Source organism: Gymnoscopelus braueri, assembly GCF_963280865.1.
Source record: "Gymnoscopelus braueri genome assembly, chromosome: 16".
Taxonomy (NCBI): Eukaryota; Metazoa; Chordata; class Actinopteri; order Myctophiformes; family Myctophidae; genus Gymnoscopelus; species Gymnoscopelus braueri.
Window position 1 is genome coordinate 17,631,704 of NC_137616.1, and position 14,993 is coordinate 17,646,696.

Genomic DNA, 14,993 nt, shown 5'->3' on the forward strand with positions numbered 1-14,993 from the left:
GACAAAACACACATTACTCCATGGAACAGGGAAAGGGTTCATAATTCTACTTTGTCACGACTACAGCCCCAAACGAATCTTTCCCTACTAAAACTCCCATGTTCTATTCATCATCTCGACCGGGGTGGATCTGATCCAATTCCTTAAATCAATCTCTCTCATGACATCACTTAGGCAGCCCATGTGACCTGGTTTAAATTCGCCCGCGACATTTCCCTGATCAATAGACAGTGCAGCCTCAGCCACACACATTTGGAAGAGGTGACTTGACTCACCCTCATGAGCCACCACATTCTTTTGGCACACTGACTTCGGCTCCCTGCCAACAGTGGCTTCTGACTCCTAACCTCCTCTGGGGTAACCTCTTCTCCTACGGCTACTTCTAAGGCCTCAGCGTCCAGCCTAACTGAAACATCTACTGGCTCCTCTTTGCTGACAACCGCAGCTTCCTGCTCAGAAACTGATCTAATGGAAATAAATAACCAAGAATCAGCAAGAAGTCATATACCACCCCTCTTTCACCGACACTAACCCATCTGGCCAACTTATAACACCAGAAGCACCTAAGCTCTGTCATGGCTGTGGTATTACAATCTGTGGTGGAAATTAACTTCCTTGCTGGGGCCCCCTTGATGGAAAATTTGAGACAATCTCAGCCACTGGAGGGCACCGATCTCTGTTGGCCCTATAACCCATCTGTTTCTTCATGGTCCTATCAACTGGCCCGGCATATGTCCCACCATTGGCCGCCATAGCTATCGGCCAGCTCCACCACCCGCCGCAGAAGATGAAGTCAATGGCACTTTCTTCAAAAGTAGGCAGGAAACTGCACGCTTACACGGCTCAAACTTCTGCACGGCTGTTCGTTTGCCCACAACAGTTTTCTTCAACTTTATCCTGGACATCCTCTCCTGATGGACTCTTTCCCTTCCCTCTCGTTTCTATCCCATCGTGCCCTTTCCTCCTGTCTTTCCTTTTCCCCTTTCTCTTCTCTATTCTAGTACAACCACAGCCTTTTGTCTAGTCTGGTTATGTTCTCTTCCAATTCAACCGCTTCCTCCGTGGCCACAAGGATTAGCTGACCTTCTTCAAAGTTAAACCCTTAAACTGCCTTTTAGTCATGTATTTGACCAATGTTGGAATTTCCTTCACCTCAGACATAATATCGTCAATGTCAATACACAGGCTGCCTTATTACAGCCCCATTATTTCCCAAACAATTGAGTAACAACTACAACTAGACGCGTCGCAATTCTGGGAAATTGCAAAGTGTGGTTGCGCCGACGCCGGTCGCGGCCGCCGGGACTTGAGGAATACGCTTGGAGGAATACCGTCGGAGGCCGCGTGACGTGCCATTCGAATTTGGTGATGATTGGATCCTGCGTTCATGATACATGGCGTTTTGATTTTAAGAAATAGGCCCCTCCCACTAAATAAATAGGCCCCTCCCACAAATGTAGCGGGCCAATGACATCGTCCTGTAACTCCTGAGATCACCTGCTTTTCATTTTGAGAGGAGTGATCCCCCCAAAAATCATGTTTTTGCATCAAACGGTTACGTTTTGTGCATTTGTGGCGCCCCCTGTGGATCAAAGTGGAAATGCTTTTGGAGATTCGTTGAGTAAACCACCCTCGACATTTGATTCAAATTTGGGATTGACCGGACGTTTCGTTCGTGATTTTTGGCCTTTTTGGTAAAACGGGCCCCTCCTACTAACTTCGGAAGCCATTTACGGACGAACGGTACGGACTATCAAAATTCTGTTTCACTCCAGATTATCGCATGGGTCCAGAGATCATGTGTACTGATTTTTGTGAAATTTGGAGAAAATATGTGGGAGGAGGAGCTAAAAGTGTGTTTTGAAGAAAATTCAAAATGGCGGAAAATCTATCCTGACGCAAATGGGCGTGGCCTATATGGGGAGTTGCGTCATGACCCAAGGAATCTAGGGGGAAAATTTTTATTCTAGGACCTACGGTTCAAAAGTTATAGGCCAAAAACGTAAAGTGGGCTGTTATAGCGCCACCATGAGGCCGACTGGTGTAATGTGTTTTTTAAATAATTTCGGACTAAATCATGAACCTCCCCACCAAATCTGGTAACTCTAGCTCTTACGGTTTCAGAGAAAAAAATACTTGAATTTGAGTTTTTTCACTTTTTCATTAAAGTGGATGGGGAAATTTAATGCACTAATAAATCGATATCAATAAAACTATGCAACCAATCTCCTAGCAAAATACAAGCACACGATTCCCGGTGAAGCCGGTCATTTTGACATATGGCACTAAATTGGGAAAAATAAACTGTGGGCTGTGATGCAAGTAGAAATATTGTTTATCTATAAAGAAAGAATAAAGTTTATCTATAACAATAGTCTGGTTGCCCATTCGGGCAACCACACTAACTAACTACAGCTCTGCTATTCCCAAAACCATGAGAAAATAACCAGACACTACCCTCTTTCAGTTCTGTTCCCCGTTGGTCACCGGCCTTCTCAGGAACGATGCAAGTCAAGAGCGATTCAAGTTGGGAATTCATCCCCGCCCAGCTATGTATGCTATACCCATTGTACCCATTGTCAGAGTTCTGATTGTATCTGTCCCTTTTATGCCCATATATGGAGTTCTGTGTCAGGCAGTTCTGTGTCAGGCATGCCAAAATATGGAGTCTAGGCCAGTCTATGATGTCAGTACAATGACGTCATATTGATGATGACATCAGGGTACTCCATATAGACGAATCCACAGACGCGCTGCCTGTAGCTGCCTGTAGGCGGCCATTGCTGCGGTGTCACGTCCGCGGAGCGTTGACACCGCAGCAATGGCTGCGCCCTGGGCAGCGCTCCGTGGATTTGTGTATATGGGATTTATCAATATTTTTCCGAGACTGATCCGACCCACTTCCGTCGCATCACACCTTCGGGTCCTCTGCGATACTTGGACGGACTAGACACCAGGCACTGCACTCCCGTAAGCTCCATGCACTTGGGCACCACACCGAATTTATGCCACAAATCTGCCCCCATTCATGCCACAGTGGAATATCTTAATAATCAGTACTTGGCAATGCTTCGGTTAATGCGCTCGACTGTAAACACAGAACACAGAATCAGATACAGCCATACTATGTACAGTATATGTGGGCAAATATGTGTTTCTCACAGCGTCACTTGCACCCAAGCTCCAGCGTTCTTCACCCTTAGCGGCGTCTGTCCGTCTTGGCTAGGCCTCTGGCACTGTGCTCTTGTTGATAGTTCCGTTTTCAGACAAAACTTAAAATATGCATTACCCCATGGAAAGGGAGAAAGGGTTCATAATCCTGCTTTGTCACGGCCACAGCCCCAAACAAATTCTGCGGTCTCTTTCAGCACTAAAACTCATATGTTCTGCTAATCATATCAACCAGCTGGATCCAATTCCTTAAATCGGTCTCTCTCAGCATGTCACTCAGGCAGCTCACGTGACTTCATTTACTTTTCCACCTTTACATGTGTCTCCACTTCTCATAATCACAAAATGTTTGCCATTATCCCCATATTTTACTCTGTAGGCGGCACGCATGCGCAAACAGGTTTACAGGTTTTCATTTTGCCACCGAGGGGATTGTAAACACGCCTTCTACTGCGCACGCGCCGGACTCACACAGCACATGCGGCAGAGCAACACTCAGCCAGTAGTAGTTGCCCAGTCAACACACAATTTAAGTACAGAAGATATGCAAGGAACGCCACGACAGTTATTATGCCTTGAAGAAAATGGACTTCACTACGTGGGGCACGGAAGCGAATGTGTGTGTGTGTGTGTGTGTGTGTGTGTGTGTGTGTGTGTGTGTGTGTGTGTGTGTGTGTGTGTGTGTGTGTGTGTATAGAGATGCTCTGCTCTGCCAAATATGATTACCATTTGTCATTTAATAACATGTAGCCATGTGTTTCACTGAGCACAACATTTGTAATAATAGTATAGCTACTGCACTACTTAATTCTGCGCCACTCCCGTCCTCCCACTGTCTGTTTGTGGAAAATGACGGTTCCGCCCCCTCTACACGCCGCGTGTGTGTGTGTACTGCACGCGCTGGTGTACTGCCGTTTTTTTTTACTTTGCAGACCCACACCACACATCAAGCACACGGACACACTCCACGATTGAAATTATCTCCTAAATATGTATGCCCGTTCATTCATAACCCACAATATATAGCGCATTTTTGTGTCTTCAATTGCATGTTGTCTGTGCCTTTGCAAGCGTCTACTGCCGCCTTTTGGAATGTGGCCAGTGGCAATTCAAGCACACACACACATGCCAGTGGCATGTCCAGCACGCGCACACACTGCCGCTCACGCACACACATGGCCAACCATTTCAATACCATATTAAATGTGTTCACCAATTAATTAATAACTCGATGTATATATATCTCGCATTTTGCTATCTTCACTTGCATAATGGTGATGCTGTATAGTGTTGTCATCTCTACAGTACCAAGGATTTCTCCATTTACCTCGCAAAGCTCTGTAAACTTACTTCATTCATTACTCTTTCATGATATCTAAACGTTCATCCTTGCATTCAATCTGAGTAAAGCTATGCCTCCTTAACAAGTCACACTGGACCACTGATTTGCAATATCAGTGGTCCAGATATACGCTCATTCCTATGTTCATTTTCCCTGTTGTCTGTGTGTGTGTGTGTGTGTGTGTGTGTGTGTCACATGACAGAACAGCAGCATAAAAACGAATAGATTATCTGTCTGTCTGTGAATATATATATGTATATATAATCTTATAATAATATTAATTATCATAATAAAATAATCCTAAAAAACAACATGAAAAATTAATTAATGTTGAAAGAAAATCATATTTTTGCCATATTGCCCACCCATATTAACACATTGGGTGCCAGAGGTTTATTAAAATATTGTACTTTGAGTGCCAGGACTTTTTAAACATTTTGAACCTTTTTCAAGTAGTCACAAAATATTTTCAGTGATCACCGTCCTCACGGTGATCCCCTCATTACACACATACAGGTCTCGTACAATCGGGGGGAAAAAATTTAAAACATTCGGAAATCCATTCCATAGTTGCAGCCAGTTGAAAATAGTTAAATTAACATTGTAAAAAAAAAAAGTGCACAGGAGCCGAGATACAGGTTTTTGAAGTCATAAGTTAACCAGGAGGTGGATTGGAGTCTAAATCTTGTAGGAGTGATATTTCCTGTTGCTGTGAAGGAAAAAAAAAAAAAAAAAAAAATTTTTTTTTTCAAAAACCGTATATATACGGTTTTGGCACTCAACGTTAGTATGCGCAAAACCGTATATATACGGTTTTGGCACCCAATGTGTTAATGGTTATGGGCAATTGGGCATATACTGATGACATCAGGGATCTCCATTTATGGGCATAAAAGGGACATGGACTGGCAGATACAGAGATCTCCATATATGGGCATATCAGTCAGATCGGCAGTGCGATGTACAGTAGGTGTGAGGGCCGCATAGCGGCCTGAATTCTAGATGTGAGGGCCGCGCAGGGGCCCAAACCTCTAGTTATCAACTATCAACTATCTCTTGTTGATAGTTCAGTTTTCAGACAAAACTTAAAATACGCATTACCCCATGGAAAGGGAGAAAGGGTTAATAATCCTGCTTTGTCACGGCCACAGCCCCAAACAAATTCTGCGGTCTCTTTCAGCACTAAAACTTGCATGTTCTGCCAATCATATCAACCAGCTGGATCCAATTCCTTAAATCGGTCTCTCTCAGCATGTCACTCAGGCAGCTCACGTGACTTAGTTTGATGGCAATTTCAAATTCAACTGTGACACCTTAATCAATAACTGCGATCGGATTAGACTGTCACCCATGCAAATGTATAGGATTTATTATTTGTTATAGTTTCAGTGATTAATAGACCACACACACACAAGATGGCTTGGATTATAGCACCTCTGGAGCACATGCCTGAGGAGGTGATGTGTGTGCGCACGAATGTGTGCGCACCCATCCATCCACACACATAAGTGTCACGTGTGACTGTTTAGGCTATCGTGTGTATACGTCGCTTGCTTCTCTCAACACACTGCCCAACATTTTCACAACACTGTCCAACAGCTTATATACATCAATGCTTACATTGTTTACGTGCCCTACACTCGCCTTAGCGGGTGCTCCTATACAGACTGATCTTTGTGCTGTGAAGTCCTCTCCTTCAGTCCATGAGAAGCAGACCCCAGATTTGGACCACGTAGGGCCACATTCATGAACAGGGTTTATGAAAAGAAAAAATAATTTGGGACTGCTCTGCAAAACCTCTCTTGATATAAGATGAAGAGATTCAACATTCCAGCCTTTGATCTCAGTGCTAGTTAGTTTACCCCCAGAATTCTGCATGTGGAAGAAGGCGTAAAAAAGAAACCCAGCATAATTATGGGAGAAGTCATTTCTCCTGGCTTCCTGTTATTGAGTGCATGTTGTAAACAGACTTGTGGCACGCCATCATCAGACACATTAATGCTGCCCCCCACCCCCAGACCCAAGGACTGGCCCTTTCATCTCAGAAGCACTGAGCAGTGCTCACACATTGTCAGAAGGGGGAGAGACATGAGAGGAGGAACGGAGGGGGAGAGTTGGGTGAGAAAGGGTTGTCCTGTTGGACGTGGACAGTGATGGAGAGAGGAGGAGAAAGAAAGTCAAAGGGGGGCGAAACAGCGTGGATGGATAATATACATTTTGACTGTACACAGATAAACAACATGTCAACAATCAGACCTCATTGCCCCTAGCGAACGCTACTGACCCTGGTCAATTCGCTGATCCCCCCCAAATGATGGGAAGAGGAAGGTATAAATAGTGAAAAAAATCTCAAACTATTATAGTACACATTAGATTTAGACGTTCTATCCTTATTCAGGCAGTAGATGATCACTAAAACCCTTGTGTTTATGGAAGTAATTGCGCAGCGGTCTGGCAGCTGTGTCACAACACAGCAAACCAAAATGAGGCCAGAAGTTGAGACTTAAACCTCAGCAGCTACAGCTGGTAATTCTTGATCGACAACTTTAAACAGAATGATACATCCCACGCACCAAAAATAAGTTAAAAGAAAAAAAGGAATGGAAGGAAATGAGTGACATGTCAAAACATTCATACATTGGTTCATATCAACGTGTTTGCGTATAACTTTCCTGTGGCTTCCCTATTTTTTCTGGAGCCATGTAGAGCTGGCGATCCAATGCTCTAGAGGCACGCAAGCTGTAACTTTAACGCAAGCAGAATTATAAAAGTGGTAGCCCTCTCTGTCATTAGTGGTAAACGTCTGAAAGGCAGCAGCGGCTGCAGCAACTTACAGTATGTAGTTGATGGGATGTTGCTCTAGTTGTCAGATCAGGCGGCTTGGAGACTGTTTTGGCCCCTGCATGGTTTCCTTAAACCGGTTATCCCCAGAATCCTGGAAGTCAAGGGATGAATGAGGAGTAGGGGGAGAAAGGGCATTAAAGCTGCAATCCAGAACTTATTTTAATTAATAAACCCTTATTCTAACCTATCTGTATTGTTAATACAATGTAACTAGCACATCTGCAGAGGTTGGAGGTCGACTCCCTACTCTTCCATTGAGAAATCTTGACCCCGGGTGTCAAGTAGGATACCTAATGGTTGACCATATATCCCCTGGCCAAGCAGGGATTCCTTCTTGGATGAGTGATAGATGTTTGGTCTCCCACGCAGGAGACCTGGGTTTAAATCCTGGGTTTGACAGTAGCAATTACCTTTCTCCATCAGGCGAGGACATAAAACTTACGGAATTCAACTTTAAAAATGCAAGGAAAACACAGAAACTCCAACTTGCCAAACATAATACATCAATACTGCACTGAGTTTAAGAAAACAGGGCCTAGAGGTGTGGCTCAGTCTCCACAATCTGATTGTTAAGGATGCTGTTCAGAGCGAGCTGAGGTAGAATGTCAGCTTCTGATTTTGTCTGAACTGAGCCCAGCTAGTTCATGGCATTTTTGGGTGCATTTATATTGTAAATGGTGCATTTATATAGCGCTTTTATCCAAAGCGCTTTACATACTGTAGATTGTGTGTTACATTCACCCATTCACACACACATTCATACACCGATGGCGGAGGAAACCATGCAAGGCACCAACCTGCTCATCGGGAGCAATTAGGGGCGTCTTGCTCAAGGACACTTTGACCGCAACTCTGGAGGAGCCCGGGATCAGCGGGTGACTGAATTTCTCACGATATCTCTAAGGGAGAGGCCGGCCACCCGTCTGAGAAAACTCATTTCGGCAGCTTGTATCCGCAATCGTATTATTTCGGTCATGACCCCACACTTCATGACCATAGGTGAGAGTAGGAACGAGGATTCCTCACAGTTATGAAATATGAAAGAAGACAGGCATGTTTTCGCATTTCAAACAAAATGTAGGTCAGTAGACATAAATTTAGCCTACTGACCCACCAGGCATCCCCTAACATAACTCTAATCTGTGTGAGTCGAAAGCAGCCACCCAGACAAAGAACTATGCATCAAACTCATGTTTAGGTTGTGAATGAGGGGGTGTCAACATTCCCTATCCCTCCTAAATCAGGCTATTACCCTCAATAGCACTCCTTAACCCATCAAATTAAGAGAGGGTGTACTGTACCTCCTCTCACGTGTATGTTATGGCCCCTAAATCAGCTCACACTTGTGTTCTGAACATCTGTTCCGTCAAGGTGACCTATAGGGATTACAGTATGTCAGAACCCTCGGGCGTCTGCCATCACGGTGATGTGGAGCTGCGGGAGAGACAGTACAGTAGACGGTGTTAATCGCCTTGGTAGACTGAGTGATGGTGGAGCCTCAAGCATCAGCTCCGACTTGATGCTAACAGCAGCGATGGGAGGGTTGCTAATCATTTAAGGCTGTGAAACTGTCTTAGTGGGTACCTGCCTGGGCCAGTAGAAAGCTGGTGGACGCTAGTGCACTGGAATTTCTTTCCCTTTCCTCAATCCTGCTATTGGTGAAAATGAGTATAAAGAGTTTGGTGAAGAAAAATGACCTTTTCACACCTGCCTTTACCCATCGCAACTCACACAATGGTCTGTGTGTGTCTTCATGACTTCATGTCAAAACAAAATCCATGCCAAACTTAGTTTTTTTAACATGTCACAGACTTGTCAGAACTATAGAAAGCTCTGGTAATCTATTTCAGAATGAGAAACAGTATATCAAAAAAAGTATTAAAAAGAAAAAGTCAGTGAGTGACTAGTAATTATGAAGTAGTATGATACTTGACCTTATAAGTCATTCTAATAGGCTTTATAATGCTTTATGATTGCATTATGAGTACTTACAGTATGATTGACTTTTTTTGACTATTTGCATTGCATTGATACTTGACACACACACACACACACACACACACACACACACACACACACACACACACACACACACACACAAACACACACACAGTGTATACATATATACTATATATATATATATATATATATATATATATATATATATATATATAGTGTTACGGACTTTCCCTTTGAGGCTTTAACCATCTATGTTGCGATCTACCTTTTGGATCAAAACTGTGTTTTTTCTGTTCAATGCCTCAGGGCATCATTCTACAGTTACACCATTTTTGTTTGAGCAATAGCATACGCAGTAGGCTGACTTCCAGGCACCCTATAGATCTCTGGTTTCTTGTTTTGTTTCTTGTTTACAAACATCACTGGGTGTTCACCCATTCAGGGGGCAAAACAGCTTTGAGTGAAACACAGCTGATTAGACTGTGTGCGATTAGAGTCAGCTAGAGCTATCGAGCTGCAGTGCATCACCCAACCTCAAATACAACTCCATCTCAAACTAGAAAAATGCGTTCCTGATCTTAAGAGTGCTGCTTTCTGGCCCCTATTTGTGGAGAACCCCATCTATGGGGTGGCTGTCATGCCCAAAATGAGAGCTCACAGGCGGTTAGGAGAAGTGCAGAACACCCTAACCCTAGTTTGTCTTCTACACAGACAGTCTGTGTCTGTTTGTGCTGGTTCTAAAACTTCCATAAGATGAATGGCGATGGCAGTGGTCGGTGGATTAGGCAGACTGAGGGCCTGACTGAGTTTGTTTTTGTTTGAGAGAATGTAGCTTCAACAAGACAACGTGGTGAATGGCTTTCTGTTTACATGGCAGTCCCGCCAAGGAGGGGATCGCAAAGTTACGATCCCATATAATTTAAATCCCCTCTTATCTCCACAATACCTGATTAGTTTGAGAATGTTGCGAATTTCAAGAAGCAAGAGAGTTATTCCGGGGGGGAAATACAGTAGGGTCAAAGCTCTTGCCCTAAGATGGTCCATTTTATTTTATTCTGTCTACCGCTCATAACAAATAAGATCCATCAACAGTAAACTCTGCTTCTAGTTTCCCTCTCTCTCCCTTAATATTCTTCCCTCTTTATCATTGTATCCTTCTCTGTTTAACTTATTACATATTTCTGTCAATTCTCTTTACCTTTAGTACTGTTCCCAGCGTAATGAAATTCCCTGACACATCTGAGAACTGTTACAGCTGCATAGAGCTGGTTTGATGCTAATTGTGCTCCAACTCTTGTAAAGTAGCTGTGTGCACCGCTCGCCCTGGCATGGTGGATTGCACGGAACAAGCCTTTAAAATCAGAAAAAGGAAATAGTGAAAGTGAAGTAATAATGGCTCATTTTCCTTGCGTTTGAATGAGTGGTTAAACCATGGCTGTGATGTTTCTATTTCACATGCAGCAAAAATAAGAGGAATTGCCGTTGAGGCCATTGAATAGTTTGACCCAATGTCACACCTTGTTTAATATTTTGCCACCACCCAGCAGTGAAACGGCCTCTGGCCAGGACATTATACAACTAAGCCACAAATCGCATAATCTCATAATCGCCTGATCGCAATTATTTGAGATAATCACAATTATTTTCGCATTATCGTCAGAATTGTCACCATTCATATGTATAAAATTTATATATATATATATATTTATACTATAAATTAATCTGTTGAAAAATGTTCACATGTTTCAAACATTTTAATGATACAATAAAAATGTTTGGAAATAGCAGATAAACATGTTGTTATGCGACACGTGAAATCTCTGCTCGTGTCTGTCCGTCTCTAGCTCAGTTATCTCGAGAACCGTCCGATTGTAACCGGCTAACATCGAACTCGCCGCGCGCATCGTGGACGACCCGAGGGAGTGCCGTGCGCGTGGTCGAGTTGGTCGGATAGGCGGTTGTCCAGAACCACCAATCCGACCGCTATGCCCATACTGTATATGGGCATGCCATGTATGGGACCAACCGACTTCAAACTCGAGTTTGACGTTATTCGCATTTTTTTGTAAGTATAATTTCATGATCACGACAGCCCTAAATACAAATATTTTAACATATAACCAAGATAATCGGTTGAGCAATGAGCATGCGTTTCTCTTTTCCAGAACAAAGACTAATTTAAAAAAACAGACTGAAAAACATCTTTATACAGTAACTTAACTAAATCTCTAAATTCCCCGTGCTGAACTCAATCACTGCAGAGGTTTCCGCTAAATCAATTTAAAAGTAAGGGAAACAACAGCATCTGTCTGTGCCTTAGGCTAATATCCTGTTGGTTGTTAATGCTTCCCCTGTAGTTATTACTAACAAATGATGTAATAACATGCAAGTCTGATATATATTACTCACATGTTCACACAACTTAAAGCTGCAATCCAAGTTTTTTAAGTGAATAACATTTTATTTTTGACCAACCTGTATGGTAGAGTTAAACTAACACAAATGTGGTGGTTGGAGAGGGCTTCTCTGCTCTTCTATTGAGAAATATAGATCTGGTGGTCGGTATAGGACCACTACTTGTTCATAAGCTCAAAGCATAATATATGCCCTGCTCAGCAGTGGAATGTTTTATGGTCTTGTGGGAGACCAGAGTTAGAATCCTGGGTAAGACATAATATATTACAGATTGCAGTTTTAACAAATCTTAAAATAAAGAATACATGTATGACACAATCCTAAAGTCAAGCTTAAAACAGACTTTTTGAATGTGTAAGGTCTGGTGGTTGTGTCTTCTTCGACATCTCTTAGATCAGACTGTATCCCAAGCAAGATTTTGGAGGAGGGGGGGGGCAAATGGGGACAGCGGCTTATGAAAACTAAAGACAATATGAAGTGAGTATGAGGGGGCCACCCGTTACAAGCTGCAGGCAGAAGGTATTTCAGGGAGGCTGACTCTGAACAAACGAGGGAAAGATGAGCTAGGCTTGGGTTCAGCGAGTTCGGCTCGCCATACAAGCAAAGCGAAAATTTACGGTGCAAGGGACCTCTCCTGCCCCCGCGGACAAACTGCATTTCAACTAATGTAAGAGACTGGAATACAATGATGGATGTCACAGACAATCTTCCCTTAACCTTCATAACAAGTCATGACCCATCATTTTGCTCAATACTTAACCAATACTTAACCACTTAAGCCCTATGTCACGAGAAAATGTTAGTGAACATTTTCGAAAATCTTTGAAAGGGCAAATCATAAATTATATTGTGTTTAAGTGTTTAATTTGGCTTATGATGCATGTCGGTGAGTGCTTTTATCAGTGCTTGCTTGGTCTAAAGATTACAGCTAACGTTTGAGTTATAAAATAAGCAGTGCCAAGGCATGCCTTGGCTCTGCCAGGTGTCGGTGAGCCTAAGGTTTCAAACATGGAGGTCTGGTAATTTGAGACCAGACCAGGGGCGAACACAAGGGTTAAACCATACGGATTTAGCGTGTATTAGGTTAAGCCAGTCGTTATCTACTCCTCCCCTGTGAACCTGCCCTTAATCATCAGGTCATAGGTGACAAATTGTATAATTTATTGCCACAGTCAGGGTGAAGTTGAGTTTTTCCATCCGCCCGTATGTGTGGTACTTTTTTGATCTACATTCTATGTCTCATGCAAGCAATGCGCTCAATGTATCACATATTTCATTTCATATGGAAAGGAATATAGATACTGTAGATGGGAATTCCCAGCGTCCACAGAGTGAAATGAACACTGTCTCAAAATTATTGCTGGGACACATTTTAAAAGGACCATTCATTTCAGGGACAAAGTCAGACAGCAGACATTCTTTGCATTCCCACCTCCTTCCAGTAAACACCGTTGGGGGTGTTCAAACTGGCACATGTTTTTTCTCCTCTCACTTCCTACAACAGCACCCTCGAGTTTCCACTGAGGCATCTGTCCTGTGTTTGTCTGCACTGTGGCTTTCATGTGCCGCTCTGTATGCAAATCCACACACAACAAGGAGCTGTGGCTGGAGGACATACATGAACCACATGTTCTCGGCTGTTCTTTCTCCCTTTCTTTCCCTCTCCCCCGCCCTTTCGTTCTTTGTCCCTATCCTAATGGGCTGCTCAAGTGTCTCTAATGACCTTCAAAAGCAGACCCAGCTCCACAGCGAACGGACGGCATTAAAAAACTGGGCGTACAGACAAAACACTCACCCACTAACCGCAGAGACCCGGGTTTGTTTCCCAGAAGTGTTGCCTTCAGCTTGGGCGGTGCGCTCTAATGAACACAGTTGGCAGTGCTGTCAGGTGGGAAGCCGGTAGAGGGCTGTGTCCTGGTCGCTGCACTAGTGACTCCTACTGATTTGTCAGGGCACCCATTCAGCAGGGAGAAGAACTGGGAAGATAGTGTAAACATCCATAATGCATTAGGCTGTTCCGGTGAAACTCTGAAAAGAGGATACACATGGAGCATGCGGACTCCATGTGTATCGGAGCAGACATGTGGTTGTCAGTGGTTTTCTATCTTTTTGTGCCCAAAGCACACAAATGGGCAAGTGAAAATATCAAGGCACACCTGTATTGATAGCAACAAAAAAAAAATCATAGCCAATGTTGAAAGTAGCCTGGCATGGCCAGAACAATATCACTGCGTAGATATTAGTCTGGAATCTCTGTGTGGAACCTGCACTTCCAAGGGGCGGATAAAAAAAATATTCTGGTGATAAACCTGCCCCAAATTTGCATACTGGTTCATGATTAATGCCCCACAACTTCGGGGGCAGTGAAATCCAATCACAACCGAGCGGGGCCAGACTAATCTGCCGAGGGCTATTTTTTATTTTTTTTGCACAGGCAGATTCATATGGTTTCCACTCCAGGCTAGGTTGAAAGTGGTTACAATATTTGTTTGTTATGGTATAGAAATTGCCTGATATTGGGAAATTAGTGTGCACAAAGTATACATTGTAGAGCAAAAACTAAATTCACAACTTTTTGTATAGTTGTATATATACAGTATATGGCAATAATAATGTAAAATCCCAAATGCTTACCTGGACTTGTTCCACAGCATAGCCCAGTGTGCCTCGCCTTGGCACACGTACCGTTTGGGAACCACTGGTCTACAATCTCCAAAGGACTATACAGTGTAGGTTGTCAGCTGCAGGGACCACAGCACACACGGGGCAACTGGCAATTACTAAATTGGGGAAGAAATTAAAAACAACAAACTGTCACGATCTGGTGGTGTGGTGAAGACCCAAACGCAGGCAGGATTTAATAACAGGGAAAACGTCACAATCACAAATTAACAAGATTCAACACTTAACATGATGTGACACCAAAGAAGAACTGGACAAAAACTCATTGGGGAACAAGACTAATATACACACGAGGGCTGATTACACATGAGAAACACCTGTGGAAGACATGAACATAGAACCATGAAAACTAGAACAAGAACTAGTTCTAGACAAGACAGGCAAAGTCTGACTGTGACACAAACGTGTAAAAAGATACATTTGTGCACGGCCAAAGCTAATAGCCAATCTACGAATAAACCATTTGATCTATGTTTTTGTATCTGTCACTTACTGTGGCTGCCTACTCTAAACACTATTCTTCTTGGCCTACCTTTCAAAAAGAATTAATGCTAGAGCTAAATTGCACAAACAACAACTT

The 14,993-nt window shown here is 43.2% G+C and overlaps 1 long non-coding RNA gene across 1 annotated transcript in view; it reads right to left on the reverse strand.

The window, feature by feature from the left end:
* The window catches only part of LOC308102564, a 60,347-nt gene extending 46,716 nt beyond the window's left edge, over positions 1 to 13,631 (reverse strand). The window contains exons 1-2 of the long non-coding RNA XR_013934669.1: positions 13,527 to 13,631; positions 7,348 to 7,448 (exon numbers count right to left, since the gene is read on the reverse strand). This is a non-coding gene — a long non-coding RNA (uncharacterized lncRNA). The remainder of the gene's footprint in view (positions 1 to 7,347; positions 7,449 to 13,526) is intronic.
* Positions 13,632 to 14,993: the final 1,362 nt, after the last annotated feature.